This window comes from Dipteris shenzhenensis, chromosome 25, assembly GCF_047967505.1.
Source record: "Dipteris shenzhenensis isolate YYH24624 ecotype China chromosome 25, Dip_SZ_1.0, whole genome shotgun sequence".
In the NCBI taxonomy this organism is placed as follows: domain Eukaryota; kingdom Viridiplantae; phylum Streptophyta; class Polypodiopsida; order Gleicheniales; family Dipteridaceae; genus Dipteris; species Dipteris shenzhenensis.
In genome coordinates, this window is record NC_141620.1 from 19,539,494 (window position 1) to 19,557,531 (window position 18,038).

Below are 18,038 nucleotides of genomic sequence, written 5' to 3' on the forward strand. Positions count from 1 at the left end.
GCATTATGCTTCTCTTTATTGGCCGTATGCATGCTTTAATTTAAAGTCTTTCATGCCGCTGCATGATGGGAGATAGTCTATGCTGACGACTTGGAAGGGGCCTACGGGCTAGCTACCAAGTTTCCTTAGATAGTAGACGATTGCCCTGAGTTGTCCTGAAATCTTGAAAGTGCCAACAACGAGGTGACCAAGACAAAGCCCTGAGTTGCCCCTAGGGCTTGAACTCAGGACTAGCACATACACACCCACACGTTTTAGTCGCTTGTACTAAACAATGTTGGCACTATTCCCCTCCTCCTTGATACATCCTTTCTCAAATAGTAGATCATTGCTTTCCTCTTTCTGTATACATCCTTTCTCCAACCCCATTTTGAACTCCTGAGAATGCAACTCAAACCTATAATGCCTTGATGTTTTGGCTTAAGGAACACAAAGCAGGTGGTTGGAACTTCAATCTAAAATTGGTAGGTGAGACATTCCACGTCTATTTGCACCCACACAAGCTTTCCTTTCAATTCTTCGGTTCCTCTCAAGGCTTTCTGTATCACTCTTTTGACTTGTCATAAGATTGTCCCTCAACATCTTCCTTTTTGAAGGATCAGGACCCTCCGCCTCAGCTGCTCAGCTTCAGCTGTCCCGCTTTTGTTGAACGTTGTCGGTTGAGACCTTGACTCCTGATGAGCTCCTGCATGCGTATATTTGAAGAGTGTAGCTGGGCTTCTTCTGGTCCCGGCTTCAAGTTGCCGCATTGATAGCACTGTAGAAAGCAATATTCCGTTTCCCACTCCCACTCAATCACACACACACTCTCTCTCTCTCTGTGGCCAGGACCATGCACGAGAAACTTTGTAGACGGGTCAAATTCGTGGGCGAAACCGCACGAGAAACTTCGTAGACAAATTCGTGGGCTAAACCCCAAGTCTTCATTTGAGCTCCTCTTCTTGACAATCTGCACATTTCACACCCTTTCCATGTGCATTATCGCCGGTCTACACCAAGAGCGTGCACAAGTATAGATTGCATTTGATCAGCACACTACGCTTCCATTTATAAAAGAAACTTGCAGGGAAGTATCTTGAGACTTGTAAGAGTATCTTCGATGGCTCATGTAGATTCACCTTCACGTTCAAATGTCCTCCACACGTCACCCCAGTCGAATAAGTTCACTGCGGCCTCTCCTCAATCTGGATATGGCGAACCGGAGGCGGAATTGACGCGTTCTACTAGTCGAGACGACGATGGCCAGCCAAGGCGGACTGGTAGATCCCTCCTTTTGTATCGATCGAAAACTGCGTTTCTAATTCGTTGTCCGTCCTAAAAGTCTATCCTGTGTGCTCTGAAAGCTTGCGTTCCGGATGTAAGATGTACTTGGAGGTCAGATTCGCTGCAACATGAGTCATTAATTGGATTCTCAGTCTGCTCAGAATTCCAAGAAGGGTGCCATGGTGCTCAACGTTGAACAGGCAGTAATTTTTATCGACTTACCTTGTGCGAGCAGTTTGGTTTAAATTACGGACCTAGATGGAAACACGTGGCTAGATTTAAAGCAAGGTTTCTTTTCACAGGCATTTCCTTTCTCGTCAATTCACGAACGTTTCTCATCAATCTTGTGTTTGTCTGTAGGGACCGTATGGACAGCATCGGCTCACATCATAACCGCGGTCATAGGCTCAGGAGTACTTTCTTTGCCATGGAGTATGGCTCAGTTGGGCTGGATTGCAGGGCCACTGGTCCTGCTCTTGTTTGCAGTCGTGACATACTATACATCCATTTTACTTACAGATTGCTACAGATCTCCAGATCCTATCACAGGGAAGCGGAATTACACGTATATGGACGCTGTCAGATCCAATTTAGGTCCACTCAACATCTTAAAATTTTATTCGTTCTCCACTTATCCCTATCTTGGACAGAAATCATAGAAATAAGGAAACATAATAATCTCAAATCAAACCTTCTATCTCGCTGAACAAACTGCATCGCTTCTCATTCTGTGTGATCGAGCATAACCTGCGTGGAAATGCCTAAAATTTGCATTATTGGATTGATCTCATTTATGATTTTTCCCTTGGAAGGCTTGCAACGTAATTCGCCAAAGAGCAGTCTGTAAGTTCGCAGTGTACTTCAGGCCAACGCAAGGAAATTGGAATTTCTTCCATAATGTGGTCTCAAGTTACTCATAATTTGGAGTTTTCGTCTCAAAATGTAATTTTAAAGGTCATTTTGTATTCTCGGGGCTTGATTTGTTCTCCCTCGCGCCCCTTCTGCAACCTCCTGGAAAGCCTCTTCACACCAAAGCTGATTTTGCCATCCGCTCTGCTCCTCTTACTTCACTCTCCATTCTCTTCTCCTGGCCCTGTGCATCCCTTGGCACCTCTTTCGTTGCCCTGCCTCCTTTTTCTTTCCCAAGCAGGAGTTTGAAGCTTATCTGGTTTTTGTGGAACAGCCTAGATTTGGTGACCTTTGGTTTGTTGGCTAAGGGCCTCATGCCGGCTTTGCTCCATTCCCACTGCCTTCAAGATCCTCCTCTCTGCCTAGAATAAGCAACACTGATGAACAGGTCGAGAGCTTAGTACATGAAGTTCAAAGATAAACTCAATCAAGTTAGGGACTCGTTTCAGGTCAGCATGTGCATCAAGACTCTGGACTAGGTTATCATTCATGGAGGAGAGAGCTAGGTGCTCCCTTAGTCCTTGTAGTCCATTGGTACCATGGCTTTACAAATGATGATGTGAAGATGAAGCATCACATTCCTCTATCATTGGTTACCCTGCATTTCCTGCGTTTTTCTTAGAAGTGCCATGACTTTATCAGATCCATTGGTGCGTAGTCAGCTTTTGTCCTCATGGAGAATGGAATCCTAAAGGTTTGAGTGGTGGTTGCTGACCCCAATATTCTATCCCTAGAAACCTTACGGAGAACCTAACAGCATTGAGCTTCCTCACAGAATTGATGTGCCAGCTAGATTTTCAGATGAGTCTCAGGTGCAGAGGCCTTGCAAAGGGAAAGTACATCAACAAGAATGAGGGGCGCAAGGCAAAGGGAGGCTTGTGTGGAGTTGGGAGGTGAGGCTGTACCTGCTGTGGATTGCATGGCTCTTGCTGCTCTGATCCCTGAGATCTTTTATGGCACCTCTCCTGCTAGAGAATCTTAGCACATGGGAGGATATAGGATGGGAATTGGAAAAGGTATTCCCATCCATATTCAAGTGTTTTCTATCCTATTCCCATCCCACCATATGATAAGAGTCAAAAGAACTAGGATGGGAGAAGGGCATGGCAGGGGGGGGGAGAGAGGCAAGGGTATAGGAGACAGGGACTTAGCACATGGATGAGAGTAGGATGGTTAAAGGATGGGAATCGTCATTATTTCCATCCTAGACCACTTGGTCTACAATGGCTTTAGAAAGGGAATAACCATGTTTTGTCCATGGCCTAAAGACTTCGGGAGCTACATTGACACCCCCTTTTTAGGAATTGGAAAGGATGGGATGATGACATGTTTCCTTGTCCCCACCTCATAAAGAAATGAAATGATCCAACCCCCTTCCATCCCCACCTCCACTCTTCCTTCTTCTAATCCCTTTCCCTCCGTTCTCATGGAGATTCCAATCTTGTCTTCCTCCTTCCTCTACCTCATCCTCTCCCTCTAGCCTCTGATCTCCAGTCTGCTACATTTCCTGGGATCCTTCTCCTCCCAGAACTCTTGTTCCCATGCAGCCAGATCTCTCTTCTTGCCCTGTGCCACACCTCATGTCCCCCGAGTTCCCCCTATGATCCTTGTGTTTTTCACTGCCAAAATTTCCTTCATCAAAATTACTTCCTTCTTAGCATCTCTTTCTCTCTCTCTCTCTCTCTCTCTCTCTCTCTGTGCTCTTGTGGTGCCTTGTCATTGCTCCTTTCCTAGTGTAGTTTCTCGGCATCTAAAGCACTGCACTTAGCCTCCAGTTCCTGCATATCAGCCTTCACGGTTCCCAGCCCAAAATCCAATACTCTAGAGGCTGAAAGTTTTCCACCACATGTGAAATGTCATTCATGTATTGCCTAAGGTCTTCTGCCATGGCCAAGCTTAATCTATGGAATGGTGTGGCATCGCCATTTGGTGCTTCTTGTGTCATCATCATCATCATCAATGTATTTATGAGGGAATATTAACATCAACAAGCAACTAGATAAAGAGGAAGAATGCTAAGAGAAAGAAAGTTTTGGAAAAAGAGACATATGCTCATGCTTATGCATGAGCATATGTCTACTTCTCTTATGCAAAGGAAAGAGGGAAAGGAAAGAGGGGAAGAGGAAGAAGAGGGAAAGGAAAATGGGAAAGAAGAGGAAAAAGAGGGAAAAGAGAAAGTGGAGGAGAAGAGGAAGAAGAGGGAAAGGAAAGAAGGAAAGAAGAGGAAGAAGACGGAGAGAAGAGGAAGAAGAGAGAAAGAAGAGGAAGAAGAAAAGAGGAAGAAGAGGAAAAGAGGAGGGAAAAGAGGAGAAGAGGAGAGAAAAGAGGAGGGAAAAGGGGAGCATATGTCTACTTCTCTTATGCTCATGCTTAAGCATAAGGATGAGCATATGTCTTCTTATCTTATGCTCATGCTTTTGCTTATGCATAAGCATAAGAGACGTAGACATATGCTCATGCTTATGCTTATGCATGAGCATAAAAACATGAGCATGAAAGAGGGAAAAGAGGAGAGATGAAGAGGGAAAGGAAAGAGGAAAAAGAGACATATGCTCATGCTTATGCATGAGCATATGTCTACTTCTCTTATGCCCATGCATAAGCATAAGCATGAGCATATGTCTTCTTCTCTTATGCCCATGCATAAGCATAAGCATAAGCATAAGCATAAGAGACGGAGACATATGCGCATGATTATGCTTATGCATGAGCATAAGAACATGAGCATGAAAGAGGGAAAAGAGGGGGAAAAGAGGAGAAGAGAGAAGAAGAGGGAAAGGAAAAAGAGATTGGAAAAGAGGAAAGAGGGAAAGAAAGAGAGAAGAAGAGGGAAAGTAAAGAGACATATGCTCATGTTTATGCATGAGCATATGTCTACTTCTCTTATGCTCATGCATAAGCATAAGCATGAGCATATGCTCATTTTTATGCTTATGCATGAGCATAAGAGAAGGGGGAAAGAGAGAAGAAGAGGGAAAGGAAAGAGGGAAAAAGACGGAAAGAAAGAGAGAAGAAGAGGGAAAGGAAAGAGGAAAAGAGAGAAGAAGAGGGAAAGGAAAAAGGGAAAAAGAGGAAAAGAGAGAAGAAGAGGGAAAGGAAAGAGAGATTGAAAAATGAGAAAGAGGGAAAGAAAGAGAGAAGAAGAGGGAAAGTAAAGAGGGAAAAAGAGACATATGCTCATGCTTATGCATGAGCATATGTCTACTTCTCTTATGCTCATGCATAAGCATAAGCATCAGCATATGCTCATGCTTATGCTTATGCATGAGCATAAGAGAAGGGGGAAAGAAAGAAGAAGAGGGAAAGGAAAGAGGAAAAAAGAGGGAAAGAAAGAGAGAAGAAGAGGGAAAGGAAAGAGGGAAAAAGAGGAGGAAAGAGATTGAAAGATTGAAGGAGAGAAGAAGGAAAGGAGGAAAAGAAGAGGAGAGAAGAGGGAAAGAGGAGGAAAGAGAGGGGAAGAGAGGGTTGCTATGCCTATCACTACAGCTAGCGCTTAAGGCGCTAGTTATAGGCCAACGCAAATAACAAAAATAACAAATGGGAAAAAAAGGAAGCACTTACTTAATGAAATAGTAGATCCTACTCGATGTTGTGGACTGGCCCTACAAAAGAGAGGAAACATACCATTTTTCAAATAAGATGTTAGAGGAAGCAGGAGATTACAAAAGTAACTTCTTGAAAGGAGGAGATTGAGGAGACAAGGAGAAAGAGAAGGAAGAGAAATACAAAAAAGACTAGAAGAGGTAAGTCTTCTTTCTTTCTCGAAATCTCGTTTTTTGTTTCAATCCTTTGAAAACAAGCATGAAAACTAGGTTACAGGTTTAGCAATACAAGGAGAAGCACTCACAAAACTAAAGCTAACAAAAAAATAACCTACACTGTTGAAACAGACTCACCTCTTGAAAATTTTCCTTTCAAGAAACCAAAGAGGGAGAAGGGTGGAGAGGGAGCACAAGAGCTAGGAGAAGGGTGAGGAGTGAAGAATAGAGTGGGAGGTTGTCAGAAATAGGTGGGAGGTCGTTGAAAATAGGTGAGAGGAGAGATTGCCTTGCTTACTTGAAAGATTAGAGAGTGCTAAAGAAAGCATCGTGCATAGCGTCGGGCTTCAGTTTTAACCCATAGCGTCACTATATAGTGATGCTTTTTCGTCGCTATATAACGATGTTTTTAATTAAAAGCGTCGCTATATAGCAACGGAACAGAGAAAAACGTCGCTATATAGCGATGCTTTAAGACACTTTTTGTTCTAAGTTAAAGGGAAGCTCATAGCAGCTATTTTATATCTGTTAATATATTTTCTTGCAACTTATGTTGTGATTTTATAAGTGTAGATGGAAGGGACGTCCGATGATGCATGAATGCTCGGGACCACAACGTGGCTTATGGAGAGGTTATACTGTCATTGCACTCATTGCAAGTGAGAAGTATATTTAAATTATCATAGGTTGCTCCAAAAGATGTTGCCTATACCAAATACCATGCCTACATCAAGAGATGAAGCGAAAAAGATGCTAACAACGGTGGATATGGATCCATGCTTGCCATAATGATTGTATTCCCTTCTGCCGTGAGCATGGAGATTTGGCTAGTTGTCCAAAGTGTGGGGACTAACGATATAGAGATGACTTGCAGGGTGAGCGGATACCAGTAAAGGTCTTGAGACACTTTCCCATCATTGCAAGAATACAACACATGTTTCGATGCAAATCGATAGTGGAGTTGATGACATGGCATGCATTTCATCGGTCCAACAATGACACATTGAGGATTCCCGCAGATTGTGCAGCTTGGAAGTACATAGATAATCAGTGGCCGGACTTTGCGAGGGAGCCATGCAACTTACATCTTCGGCTCGCCATGGACGGCGTGAACCCTTTTAGGTTACGCTCGACATCTTGGTCGACATGGCCCATAGTCATGGTGAATTACAATATCCCACCATGGCTAACAATAAAAAAGGGACACCTCATGCTTGCACTACTTGTGCCAGGAAAGTACAAGGCAAAAAATATGGATGTGTACATGGCACCTTTGATAGAGGAGTTACAGATATTATGGAGAGGAGTGTAGGTCTTTGATATTTCCAAAGCTCCTAGACATACCAATGATATTTTGGTCACGTGTATCTTGATGTGGACCATGCATGACTACCCAGGATATGGAGAGTGCACAGGTACATGGTTGTGTCTCTACATGTATAATGAGGGATTATGCTTTTATGACTCTCTTTCGCATGCATGTCTTATACTAGAAGAGGTATGCATGCATGCAAGACTTGGTACAAGTGGGTACCATGCTTGTCCTATTTGTGGACCAAGTTTGAAATCGCTTGCACGCTACTCCAAATATATGAGGAAAAATGTTTATGAAGGTCATGCTCGATACCTTCTACTGACCATCTCGCACATGGAGGTCAGCTTGATCCACCACCATCATATTTGAAGGCAAGTGACTGGATTCAAGCTTGGAGGGTGAATGGAGAGGAACCTCCTCCTGGTATGAAGAGGCTATCGATCTTTCACGAGCTTCCTTATTGGGGTTAGCTACAAATCAATCATGTCTTGGATCCCATGTATATCTTCAAGAATGTGGGGGCTACTATTTGGGCATACTTGGTTGGTTCCAAAGACTCGAGAGGAGTGCAAGAAGACTTGCGTGCTATGAATAGGATGTCTCGTTTGTGGCCCCAAGTGCATGCTTCAGGAAAAATCATCCTCTCGAAAGTAACATGGATCCTCTCTATGAGGGAGGAGGCAGCAATCAAGGTAAACATTACCTCTTTTCAAACACCAACAGAGTACATGCATTGCTTGAAAGGAACATTTTCAAAGGACAATAAGCTTAGTGGGCTCAAGTCCCATGATTGGCACAAGGTCTTACAGGTATTCTAAGTAGAATTAGTGTACCGATAATCATGATGCGTTAGCATAATTATGATTATGTTATATTGTTGACATGACTTTTTTGTTGCTTTGATAGTTCATCCTCCCAATTACAATAAAAGGGTGCTTACAAGAAGATGTTAGAAATGCTATATTCAAGATCTATGATATTGGGAGGTATGATTACTATCAAATCGCATTGATTGCATTTTCTTCAATTTAAGCTGATAAATCTATAGATTGATTATGAAAATATCTTACATGGACATGTGAAATAGGTGGATATCTCAAAAAGAGATCTCCATATCGAGCATCGAAAAGGCTAGGGTGGAATCCATTGAAGCCGTATGCTTTCTTGAGAAGCACTTTCCCTCGAGCATTATGACAACTCAAGTCCACTGCTTGTGCACATAGTTGATGAGGTGGCTATTGCAGGTACCGTTCATAGTCGATGGATGTTTTTTCTCGAGCAATTTATGAAAACTTTAAAGTGATTTGTAAGACAAAGAGCAAGACCAGAAGCAAGCATGGCAGAGGGATGGCTTGTGCAAGAGTCATTAGTATGTATCATAGAGTTTCTTGCATCCAGGGATCCCAATATGCCACAAGCTTGGCATAACAAGGATGATGATCGCATCGTTGATGAGGTTCCCCAAGGAAAAGGGATTGAAAGAAAGATGAACGAAGAGCAAATGAGAAATTCAATAAGTTTTGTATCCTTAGTCTAATCGAAAATTCGATGCACACACAAAAAATTTCTTTGTGTCACACGGCATGGTTCCAGGGTCGTCACACATTTGTCACGAACAGAGAGTGTCATATTAAATTCTAAATTTCTCACTCATTTTAGATTAAATGTTATTGAAACTTTGTAAGTGGTCTCTTTGCATTATGTAGAGCTTAACTTGATTTATTGGTAATTTTTTGAATGATTTATCTAATTATAAATAATTATTTATAATAAATAAAGTCATAAAATACATGCATTTTAGTAGCACACCACATTTTTTTAGTATTTTGAATAATTAAGCAAATCCAATTCGGTGGAAGGTTAGTAGGCACATAAGGGTGTGTGGTTGAATCATCAAATCCCAAATCCAACGGTTAGATTTAGGAAGATTGAAGTTTAATTTTTACTTTTACTCCTAAGAGGATCAACAAAGAATATTAAAAATAAATCTAGTAATTCTCAAACATAACCAAACATTTCAAAAATGTCAATATTTTTAGTCCTCTGCATGATGAATAAGAGGAAAAAATTTTGGTTAAATTTGAGTAAGGGAAACGTACGATATGGCCTCCAACAGTTAAATCTCCCTTTTGTGGGGGAAAAAGGGCCACCCAAGCCTAATACCAAGACAAGGTAGGCTTGGTATTAGGCTTGGTGAGGTAGGCTAGGAGCATCACCGACCCTAGTGGCAAGCCTTTGGAGTCTGCATGCTGCCCATGTGGAAGGTTGAGTCATCAAAACCATGCCACGTTGTTAGACCACGTGGTGCCATCTCATCAAGCAGATGTGACATCACTCCTTGCCATGTCACCTTACATTGCCACACGTGCTGCCACATGTGCCACCTTGGCATACCTCCTCAACCTTGCCACATCACCAATCCCTCCACATCACACAATGCCACCTTGGCATACCTCCTCAACCTTGCCACATCACCAATCCCTCCACCTCAATTTGCCATGTCAATCTACCACCTCATGAATGCCAACTCATCATGCCACATCACCTTTCAATGTCATCGAAGAGGCCCAGTACCACATCATGACCATGCAGGAAGAGACTATATTACCACATCATGACCATGCATGGTGCCACATCAGCCAGATGTATACACATGACGATGTGCGAGGCATACAATACCTCGATCGAGGTATATAACCTGGGTGAGGCATACAATACCTCGATCGAGGTATGTGACCGAGGACACCTAGGGATACCTCGATCGAGGTTCATACATGCGTAATGCACTGAATACCTCGATCGAGGTATAAGGTCTGATCGAGGTATATGATCGGGGCTCTGGGCATAGCAGACCTCTCCACCAAAACTTAGCCAATTAGTATCAATCTTAGCACCAAAACTTAGCCAATTAGTTTCAATCTTAGCACCTCTCCACCAATAATAATGAAGAGCAATCTAAGAGCAATCTAGTGGATGAGTTGAGGCTCTCTATAAGGCACCACGTTTTGGTTCATTTCACCCATTCTTAGCCATTCTTGGCTCCTCATCACTTTGTCACACCTTCCATCCTACTTTCATTGAGAATGGGTTCTCAAAGCCGTAGAGCTAGTAGATGTGAAAGATGTAGGAACCCCCCCCCAAATCTCATTGACGAGGAGCGCAAGCGAAAGGCTCGTGAGTGCAAGAGAGCCTCTAGAGCTTGAGCTCGCGCTGCCACCACTGATCCACCTCCAGCTCTACCTCTACATCCCACCTCCACCCCCACCTCCACCCCCACCCCCACCTCCATCGTCCCCCCATCCTCATCCGCTCCCCTACCTCTAGCCTCCGCCCTTCCCCTAGCCACCTACATTTTGGCCTCCACCTCTACCTCTTCCCCCTCCCCCTCCCCCCGCTCCGCTTGGCGCCTCCCTTCCCCCGTCCACCCTACCATCTCCCATTGATCCCCTTGCCCCACCTTGCAGCAGCAGTGTTGCTTCACGACGTGACTTGCCGAAGCCCACTATCCGTCGTCGTACTAGCAAGATTGTGCAGTCTTTTTTTTGTGACCTCACGCCAGCTTCGCAGTCTTCTCTTCTCACGTCCCTGATTGATCACCCTGACTTGGTAGAGTGTAGGAGGCTTGCTGGTCTTGGTGCACGTAGAGATAGGGTTGTATCTATCGAGGTCCTTAGCAGTGTTCGACATTCCTATGCTTCTATTAAGCATAGGAACTCTAGTGATGCCTTGGCAGCACGTCGTGCTATTGTGGCTGCCATTAGTAGACCTCATATGATAGGCCATGTGCGTACCGCTTCACGTCTTCTTCAGATTGCACCGCGCACATTGCGAGCAGGCATCATTAGGAGGCAGAGTCTAGAGGATAGTGAGACTGATGCTCTTATGGCTTCAAGTGGTCGTGCACCTCGTAGCGATCGATTGTTGGATGATTCCACTAGGTCCTTCATACAACAGTTTTGGGAGGAGCATTGCAAAGCATCCCCGGTGTTCAAGAAGGCATTGCGGAAGAGGGTGTCACGCGGTGTGTACATTGAGCATGGTGCATGTTTTTTGGAGTGTACCCAGACTGAGTTGTACACTCAGTTTGTAGAGGCGCACCCGGAGTTCAAGATTGGGCAGAGGTCATTTGAGCGATGCAGGCCATGGTTTGTGTGATGCTCTCAGGAGTGTGACACATGCTGTTGTCGCTACCATGTGGATTTTGGATTGATGTATGACGTATTCCGTTCCCTTGATGGTCATAGGGGAGTGGTTCCTACTAGCCCTCACGACTTCATTCATTCCATATTGTGTACACGAGATGGTGATGCTTTATTCCACTCCCTTGATTGTGTGGAAGGCACGTGTACTTTGTGTGGTCACTTTGCTAGAGTGCCACGAGTTGCACTAGATACTTGTGATGTGCAGATGGTTCGTTGGCAGCAGTATGAGTACTGTATCTTGACATTAGATGGTGGTGCACAGTCGAGGAGGTTGCAGCTTGTGGGGCAGGAGACAGCACGTGTTGTATTCATTGACAGTTTTCGAGGGAAGCTGTACCGCTACATACGCCACTCGCACACTGCGAAATGGGAGGATCATCAGTTTCGTGCATGTTTGAGGACATTTCCTACAGGGGTGGTTGTCTCAGTGGTGGACTTTGCGGAGAATTACACCTTCGCACCATAGCATCAGGTCCAATCGGAGTATTATTTCTCCGAACAGGTGATGTGTGATTGAGTATTGATTTTTTCCCCGCCTCATTATATTGAATTATTTCAATAGTCATATTTTTTTTCAATGCCATATTGCAGGTTGCTATATTTGTGCACATTAGCTATCGTCATGCACAGGCTCATGTGGATGGCATTGATAGCACCATGGACTCACGCATCATTGTGCGAGAGTATCACTTCTACATTAGTGATGATCGATCGCATGATGCCCATTTTGTGCAGCATTGCTTCACTTTGCATGATAGTTTCTTGAGGGATCATGGTGTCACATGGCAGCGGCGCTAGATCTGGTCAGACGACGGTTGCGGTGGTCAATTCAAATTCGCTAGACAATTTTATTAGTTCTGCAGATGGCACCGTGAGACAAGCATTCCGATTACATGGAGCTACTTCGAGACAAGGCACGGTAAGGGAGAGCACGATGGTGCAGGTGCTTGCGTGAAGCGTGCTTTGCATTGATACCAGTTGCGTCACAGTGCCGATCGCTTCAAGGATGCACATGATGTGGTGTGGTGGTGCAGCTAGCACTTATCACTAGTGCTATTTCCTCGTTTCAGTCGCATGACGATAGGGTGGTGAGCCGGTATTTTTGGTGCATGGACATTGGGTGTCTTGATCGGTCTAGGCCTTTTGATTGTCGTTCTGTGCCTCGCACTCTTGATTTCCATTCCATCAGGAGCATAGGTGAGTCTCACCCCGCGATCTTTTCTCGACGGTTTGCATGTTTTTGCTCTGCATGCATTGATGATGATTGGGGAGGGTGCTCCATGATACCATGGGCCAATCCATGGGTACGGCGAGTGCTTTCTCCCTTCCAGCCTTGGGAGGAGATACATGATGATCAGGATGCAGGATTCAGTTCCTCTAGATATTATGACCGGCTTACAGATATTTTACGTATTGGTGATATCTTCGCGGTTATTGCTTCGGAGGGCAATGAGGAGGGTGTGGATTATTACTTGTTGCAATGCTCTATGCTGAAGAGTGTGCTGAATGAGGATACAGTGGATGGGCATGGGATGCACTTCAATGCTCATAGCATGATCGTAGGTGGCCACTATTTTCAGTAGATACAGAGGAGTGGTCGCTATATTGAGTTCCAGGAATACATGGCGGATCAAGAGGCATACATGTATTCTCATCTTGTTGTTGGGATCAAGATTACTTTGAGTCATGTTCGCACTCGCAAGGCGACGTCCACTCCACGATGGCGCCTTGCAGTGGCGGATCACGAGAGCATACTTGCAACTATTGGCATGAGAGCTGATCCTGAGGAGTAGCACATTACATATCATACTTTTTGGGATCATCAGTTGATCAGATTGATTTTTATTGGGTATCACTAGTTGATTACACTTAAGAAGTCAATTCACTTCTTTCCTGATACGAGAGGAACCTACAAGTTCTGGCAAGTTCAAGCAGTAGTAGAGCAAGTGAAAGGATGTGATGTATCTTTCTCAAGGGCGATCTCCAAGAGCGTGTTAACCAACCTAAAGAATTGCATGGATGGCAAATCCCAATTGTCATCTCAGTCCACTAGAGTTGCAATGCACCTGATGGCATGCACCCTCAAAGGGATTTTGGAGCAATACGAGAAGCAAATGTCTTAGAAAGTGACTTTCTACAAGAGAAAGCCACCAATGCAACAAAGGTAGCACAACTTGAGAAAAGCCTCAGGGAAGGTGTAGAAGCCAAGGTAGAGGAGGCACAAGCGAGGGCCATGCAGGCACAAGAGCAAGTTGAGGCCACCATAAAAGTGGTTGACATGGAAAGGCATAGAAGAGAAGAAGAAGAGAAGTGCATGAAGGAGCTTTGAGATAGGCTTGAAGAAGTGAGAAATTATAGGGACATGGGGACAAGGAGCTAGAAAAGATGCAAAAGGACCTTGAAGATTAGAGAGCCGAAAAGGAGGGTCTTTACATTGAAAAAAACCAGATGATTGAGGAGCTGAAAAGGGAGAATGCAGAAACCAGAAAGGTGATGCAAGAACTGCAAGAGAGCTTTGAGGCCAAGAAGGATGGGGCAAAGAGAAGCCACGGTGGGGAAGACAACGAGGGAGCTCCCTAGACTAGGAAGGATGTAGAGAGCAGCCACCATGGTGGAGCAAGTTCCAGCCACCGCGGTGGAGAAATTTGTAGCAGCCATGGTGAGGGTTGTTTTTATGAAACAATGTTGGAAGTTTAAAGAGCAAGCTACAATACCCTACAAGAAGATCATGATGATGTTTGCACAAGCTTGCCATGGCTTTTGATAGTTATGAAAAGTAGTCAATCGCCCTACGAGATTTCTAAACTAGAGTAGAAGTTGCTAAGGGATTCTAATGCTGCTATTGCACAGAGTGAGCAAAAAGTGGAGGAGATGAAGATGAAGGAGATGAAGGGATTTTTGAGCAATACGAGAAGAAAATGTCTTAGAAGGTGACTTTTCTACAAGAGAAAGCCACCGATGCAGCAAAGGCAATGCAACTTGAGAAAAGTCTCAAGATAGGTGCAAAAGCCAAGGTATAGGAGGCACAAGCGAGGGCCTTTCAGGCACAAGAGCAAGCTCCACGAAATTGGTTGAAGAAGCAAAGAAGCACATGACGGAGCTCTGAGATAGGCTCAAAGAAGTGAGAAATGATGGGGACATGGTGGACAAGGAGCTAGAATAGATGCAAAAGGATCTTGAAGTTTAGAGATCCAAAAAGGAGGGCCTTTACAAATGGCTCTGCAACATGCATAAATCATTAACATTGAAAAAGACCAGAAGATGGAGGAGCTAAAAGGGGAGAATGCAAAAACCAAAAAGGTGATGCGGGAATTGTGAGAGAGCTTCAAGGTTAGAAAAATGGGACAGAGAGAAGCCGAGGTGGAGAAGACAACAAGGCAGCCACGGTGAGGGTTGTTTTTATGAAACACTGTTAGAAGTCCAAAGCACAAGCTACAATACCCTGCAAGAAGATCATGATAGATGTTTGCACAAGATTTCTGTGGCTTTCGACAGTTATGAAAAGTAGTCCGTCACACTACAAGACTTCCAAACTAGAGAGAAAGTCTTGGAAACTGCCCATGAAGAATTTTTTTAGGAATTTACGAAAGTTCAACAAATGCTAAGGGATTTTGATGTAGCTATTGCACAGAGTGAGCAAAAAGTGAAGGAGATGAAGGAGAACATCTGCAAACTTAAGATAAGGCAGGAAGGAATCAAGAAGCAACTTCATCATGTACAGAGCAAGACTATGGTGTTGACTGCCACAATAGTTAAATCAAATGCCTATCCTACTATGCAATAGGGTCCAAATTGCATGGTCTACCATACCCCCATCATAGATGACTACTGTATCCAATGGCTTGCATGCTACCGCCCTATGCACATTTTTTTCTTTGGAGTGTGGGTGCATACAAAATCGCTATGTAGAGAATGCCATTTGCCATTGCCAAGGTCATGGACAGATCAAATGTGCCTACTTGCTACAAGTATCTATTGCTACAATGAGAAAGTAGATGCTACAGCTCAATTTGCCATTTGGGCAAAAGATCTTAAAGATAAGGAGCTCAAATTGAAGAAGGCTAACCGAATCGTAGATAGCAAGAAAAAAGAGCCTGAAGGGAGGAACCAAGCCCCTTCTGGGAGCAAAAAGGGCCAAGCCTGCAACCAAGAAGCTCAAATCAAGGAAAGAGGAAGTGGCATGAAGGGAAGGGGTCTTTGAGATAGTAATCTATGTAATCTATTTGTAATCTATTGAATTGTTAATCTTCTCTAGAGTTTACTTGGGCAATGTTATCTCAACTAAGTGACTAGATAGTGTCCTTTGATCCACGCTTGCATGGTGATAATGAGACGAAATATTTCAATTTGACATGTAATGTGAGATGAAAGATTTCGATTAGATCACTAATGTGAGACTAAAAGATTTTGATTAGTGAACTATTGTACCACAAAAGATTTCAATTAGACAACTAATGTGAGACAAAGCATTAGGGGAGAATTGGGGTCTCAAAAGGGCCTCATAAGGAATGGATTAGTCCTAATGAAAGGGCCAAGGTAGGTCCCAAAAAGTCCTAACCCCCCTCGCCTAGGTGGGTTAAGCCCAAAAGTGACCCCACCTCTTACACCTCTTACACAACTCTTACTCCTAGGTGAGAACCCAAAATTAAAAATTCAAAATTCGAATTTTGGATTACCTCCCTCCTTCTCTCTCCTCCCTCCCCCCCTCCGCCTCCCCCCCCTCCCTCACTCCCCCTCCTCACTCCCTCCTCCCCCTCCCTCCTCCTCCCCCTCCCTCCCTCCCTCCTCCCCCTCCCTCCCTCCTCCATGCCTGCTCCTCCTCCCCTCCCCCTCCCTCCTCCTCCACCACTGCTCCTCCCCCCCTCCCTCTTGCTCCTCCCTCCTCCCTCCATCCTCCTCCATGCCTACTCCTCCTTACCCTTCGCACTTACTAGTCTACCCCCCTTTCCTCCTCTTCAACTATTGGTCCTCCCTCCCCCATCTCTCCTCCTCCTCGCCCTCCCTCTTCCTGTGTGTTGCTCATTCAAGCCTGCATCTCCACACCTTCTCCTTCTCTACACTCCTTTAGTCATGGCACCATTCGAGGATGTCTCCAACAAGTACCAGGTTCACTTAGAGTTGGACACTGAATATGCAAGCACACGTAGTCTAGGATTGAGGGGACCTTTTGAAATACACAGCCTTCATTTGCAAGGAAAGAAGTATCTCGACCTTTAGATCCTGCCAACCAAAAGAGCCCTCCTTTCCATACAATGCATGAGCTATTTCGGTTTGTTGGAAATGGACATGCAAGGTTGCTTGGTTATTGCAATCAGTTAAACAATGCTCAGTCAATGGCTATGCAAGCAAGCAATATGTGCAGAGCCCAAGTAGAGATGCTAGCACACTTAGGAAATAGCACCATTGTTGTGCAATGCATAACTCTATGCAGGATCTTTAAAGGGAGAACCAGGATCTTCATGATAAAGCTAAAGCATTGGACTTGGAGCGAAATGCATTGGACCTGGAGCGACATAAATTAGAAGAGTCACTCTGTGAGCTAGCTGAGTCCAAAAAAGTCTTGGAAGGATCTATATACAATCAAGTTTAATGAGCCATAGAGAAGGAACGAGAGAAGGCAGAAGAACAAGTGAAAAAGATGAAAGAAACACCTTTGGGATTAAAGGAGAGGAAAAGAAGGTACTTACATAACATGCATGGATGCATTGGCACCCATTGGTGGTGCTAGAAGAGGAGAGTCTAGGCTACAAGGCTGGTTATCAAATGTTCCAATGAGATTACACTCTTTTGTGCTACATTATTGTGTCAAAGCTTTTGTTGTGTTCTTCTTTAGGAACTTCATGGAAGATGTGATGGGAAGAACGGATGGGGATGATATTGATTGTTCATAGGCTCTAGCTAGTTTATTGAAGTCAAGCGATGTCATTGGGATACGAAGGGACCCAAGACACAAGCACCTACATGTGCAAGTTGCTGAGGAGGTGATGATAAGAGGAAATCCATTATAGCATTGCACTTTACTTAGTTCATTTCTTGTCATGTTTATCCTAACGATTTTTCTCTTTTGTTGTACAGATTGCAATGGAAAGCTCATATTTGTCATCAAAATGGATGAAGCTCAATTGGTGAAAGAACACAAGTTAGAGAGAGTCAGCATCTGCATTATGAATAAAGCCTTAGCCTTTCAAGAGTATAAAGAAGTAGAGTAAGATTTCTCTGAGACCCCGATTCTCCCCTAATGGATTTAGATCAGATAACTAACATGATACTAAAGAATAAGAAGGTCGGGCTCAATGAACTCTCTCCCTATTTAAGTGTAGTGCAGACACAATTAAGAGCCCATTATGAAATATAGACCCAAAACTCTATACACTGATCTGCCTACTATGAATCTATGGCATACCCAAAAGACTTTGAAATGCTTTTGTTCTATTTGAAAACGATGTTGGATGGCATCCTCATAGAAACAGACTCGGAGAAGGAGAAAAATAGCTGCAAGCAGGACATGCTTTGGTGGTGGGTGTATTACTTGGAGTTGCCATAGACTATGATCAATATTGATTTCCCTGGCTATTGTTTTTTCTGCTCCTT

At 44.0% G+C, this 18,038-nt stretch overlaps 1 pseudogene across 1 annotated transcript; it reads left to right on the forward strand.

Moving 5' to 3' along the window:
- Positions 1–749: 749 nt before the first annotated feature.
- Positions 750–1,922, forward strand: LOC147885562 (amino acid permease 5 pseudogene; annotated as a pseudogene). The gene is made up of 2 exons (XR_015543406.1): positions 750–1,259; positions 1,624–1,922. The product of XR_015543406.1 is annotated as an amino acid permease 5 pseudogene (transcript).
- The last annotated feature ends 16,116 nt before the right edge of the window (positions 1,923–18,038 follow it).